Source organism: Echinops telfairi, unplaced genomic scaffold, assembly GCF_000313985.2.
Source record: "Echinops telfairi isolate 266 unplaced genomic scaffold, ASM31398v2 ScPeMD7_23;HRSCAF=83, whole genome shotgun sequence".
NCBI classification, from domain to species: Eukaryota; Metazoa; Chordata; class Mammalia; order Afrosoricida; family Tenrecidae; genus Echinops; species Echinops telfairi.
Genome location: NW_022103920.1, coordinates 8,435,872 through 8,439,685, shown reverse-complemented (window position 1 = coordinate 8,439,685; position 3,814 = coordinate 8,435,872). Strand labels below are relative to the sequence as shown.

General features: G+C 50.2%; 1 non-coding gene across 1 annotated transcript; it reads right to left on the bottom strand.

Moving 5' to 3' along the window:
• Window positions 1-269: 269 nt before the first annotated feature.
• On the bottom strand, window positions 270-384 carry LOC115869325. Its single transcript, XR_004046133.1, has one exon. It is a non-coding gene; the product is annotated as a U5 spliceosomal RNA (small nuclear RNA).
• Window positions 385-3,814: the final 3,430 nt, after the last annotated feature.

The window sequence follows — 3,814 nt, the reverse complement described above, 5'->3', positions numbered from 1 at the left end:
GTTTTGGGAGATTCACCCTTCTCTGCATACAGCCATGTTTCTACAGGCCTCTGACATCAATCACAGTTCAAGAAATACAGCTTTTTCAGACCTTTCCATTGACTGGATTAGCAACTGAAAGTTAACACCACAAAGAATTATATACCAAAGCTTACTTAAACTGGCTTTACAAACCACCTGGCATAAGGAACCCAAGGGAAGCAGAAAACACAACCTTAAAAACCGTATTATAAGCTAGACACTTCCAACCTGTTTTCAAAACCACTGCCAGCCCTACTCTGCAGGACTCCAAAAAATTAGTTACAAACTCTTACTTGTTCCTCTCCACGGAAATCTTTAGTAAAAGGCGAAAGATTTATACGATTTGAAGAGAAACCAGAGTATGACTTGCAAACTTGGAACACATTGCCCTAGTAATTGTCATACCTAATTCAGTAACGATGATTATCTACTTGAAAGAGAAAGTGACTTACGCCCTTTTTTCTTGATAATTTTGTGCCACTGTCCTCATTTCAAGAATGTAAGAAAAGGAGAAAGGATCTAATTGTTTTAAAATTTTTAAAAATTGATCTTCTGTGCAATGCATTGTGGGTATGCAAATATGCTCTGCCTCACCAGCTTCCAATTTCCGGAAATAGTTCATTATCTCTCTCTCCAGACTTGGGGCCAGCACTAGGGGGCAGAGTGGAGGCCAGATTTTGAAAGACTGAGCCTTGCCCAACCAGCAAGCAAGCCTGGCTTTTTCTGTTCTAAAATTGGCACCCAATAAAAATGTATCTCCCTTTGACTTATTAAAAGGAAAAAAAAGGAGTTACCTTCTCAGAAACTCACAGGAGCATTCTATCCTGTCCCGTAGGGTCACTATGGCTGCTCCCATCGACTGGAGGCTGTGAGTTTCGTGTGTAATTTATTTGATCCAATGGTAACCATACAACCTTGAGCAAGGCCCTGAGGAAGCTTCGATTTTGAGGTCCTCTCACTGTTGTGGGCCATGGGGAGGGCTGGTTGTGTGTCACGGAGCCAGGAGGAAGGGGCGAGGCTCTTGTGTGTAAGCATCACAGGTAAATTCTCTAAGGAGATCTCAGGCAAAGGAGGTCCACATCTTGAAGACTCCCCTCTCCTTAAGGGGCCTGTTATGAGCGCGCACACTGAGCGAAGCCGAGAAAAAGCAAGGCTTTCTCTGAGCGTCCGACTCTCAGCTAGACTTGGCCTGGACTGTTGTCCACAAGGTGTCCAACCAAGATATTAACATAACACAGGGACATGAAGGTCTTTCACCTGCAGAGCCACTGGGTGGTTTCAAACTGCCAACCTCTCAGTCAACAACTCCATCTCGAGTCCCCCACTCCCCACCCCCCAGGCACATCAGCGTAGCACTAAGAGCCGTCGATGTTCGGTGGCTGGTATTCTGGAAGTCAGTCTCCCAGTCTTTCTTCTGAGTCACCTCTGGGTGCACTCGAACTTCCAGCCTTCTGCTAAGCAGCTGAGATCTTTAATCACTTGCACCTCCTAGGGACTCCTCGGCCGTCGTAACCCACTGCCATGCAGTCCATGCGGACTCACAGTGGCCCGGCAGAGGCATCCGAGACTGCAAATCTCTGCAGGAGCAGAGGAATGCTGAGCCGCGAATCTAATCCGCTTTCTGTGGATCCCGTGTCTCCTGTCATCGTCTTCCCCTGGGTCTAGGCGGTTCCCAGCACAAGGACCTGGGTTCAAATGATGCGTTCCATTCTCAGCTCGTCTTTCTCGGTGGTAGCTGGTCCCTCTTTCTCTTCTGTACCCATTAACATAAGTGCTGTATTTTTACAATGTATTTTTCTTGATTGAAACTGGACCATTGTTCCCGTCTATAGAGTATGTGTCTTGGATTACATGGAATCCCCGCAAAATAAGTTCCAAGTTCGCAGGACCATGATCCTCTGGCTTGCCAGGGGCATAATGACGTGCTGTGGTCGTTCTGATGTGGAAAGCCAATCAGCTGTCCAAGGAGAAGGTGGGCTGCCACATCCTTCATCCCGCCACAGCCCTGGTCTGATCTAAGGGGAGTTTTCCTGGAAGGTGGGCTGCAAGATCTTTGACCGGACAGGAGGTAAAAGGAGAGAGACGACCGGGGAAAAAGGGACCATCCAGGTTCTTGTGCTCAGAACCTCCTAAACTCCAGGGAAGCCTAATGACGGGACACGTGGAGGTTGCCAAGGGGATTCTGCTCCCACAGATGTTGGAAAGAGACAAGGGCCTTGCTCCGGAGTTGTGGTAGCTACATCATTTCATGTCAACTTAAGGAGATATAAAAGTGTCGGGGTGGCATTCCACCTGTCAATCAGGCCACAGCCTAATGGCGACTCCTTGTGGGAGTGGTCTTCTCATAAGGAAGGTCCTGGGAACCTCTCCCCACCTTCCTGCTGGCTGACCCTGGTTGCTGGGAGCCCTGTGATGCGACCACCGCGATTGGATCCGCACAACTCTGCATGCACGGACTTGTGATCTCCCTGCATCCTGCATCACTGCCTGTGGCTGCGCTAGTCTGAAGAAGGGCTTATGGACTGGTGTTGGGCTCATGCGCTTGAGTGGGACTGGGCTGGGCTGTTTTATTGGTGCATAGTCACTTCTTGCTCTAAGGCTCTCTCTTACACATAGAAGAGTGTCGCGGGATTTGTTTCTCCAGTCAGCCCGGCCTAACTCAAGAGAGCTGCTGCCTTCTGGTCTCTTCGGCTGTGAGAGAACACGTTTGTGTTTGTGAGAGCCACCAACCTGGGGTGCTTCTGTCACCGCAGCACTAGAGAACTGAGACAACCTACGAGCGTTCGTTTTATCATCACGTGTCTTCATTGGCTCTCTTTCCCAGGGGACAACCAATGTTCCAAACTGATACATTCGTGTGGGGCTCATCTGAGTCACTGATAAGACCGGGAAATAGGACGCGGCGGGGTAGAGTCCTTCCTCCATACAGACCTTCCTCCAGTCTGCAGTCATCAATTGCATCTTGGAAGTGGGGTGGGGGAGTGGGGGCGCCTCCAGATGGCTGTGACTTGGCCTAATGTCGCGCTGTCCACACGGTTCATCCTTTATGAAAGGAGTTACCCTGCCCTGCTGATGTCATCTATGGAATTCCCCCCTACCGATCGATCAAAACGTGAAATGAGATTCATGTCACATCATTTAGTTCAGGAAACTCTCCGTAGCGCTCACAGTTCTCCTTTCTAAGTCTCCATACGAGGCGCCTTCACAAAGTTCAAGGAAAGATGGAATTAAAAGGTACTACTAGATTTACCCCAAGAACCTCTGAAGCCCCTCCATCTACCACCCGCTTCAGGGATCTCAAGGACATTTGGCAAAAGGCCCCTTAAACATGTGAAAGAGAAAGGCAGCACACTGAAGACCAGTGTGCCTGGCCCACGCCGTGCTGTCTTCCACGCCCTCATACGCACGTGGAAGCTGGACCACGAGTACGGAAAGCCACAGAAGAACAGATGTCTTGGATCATGGTGCTGTCCAAGAACACGGAGACCACTGCGACTGTCAGAAGAACAAGCAGCTCGGTCTTGGAAGAAGCCCAGCCAGGCTGCTCCCTGGGGGCAGGATGGTGAGCCTTCCTCTCATGCACGTTGGACACGTATCAGGAGAGCCCAGTCCCTGGAGGTGCTGGGAAAGTCACAGTTGTTGTGCGCCGGGAGTCGATTCCGACCCAAACAGCCCTGTGCACAACAGAGGGAAACACCGCCTGCTCCTGCACCTGCTCCTCTGCCGGAGTCCACCGCCGCAGCCACTTTGTCCATCCATCTGGACAAGCGTCTTCTTTCCCCCCAGACACGGT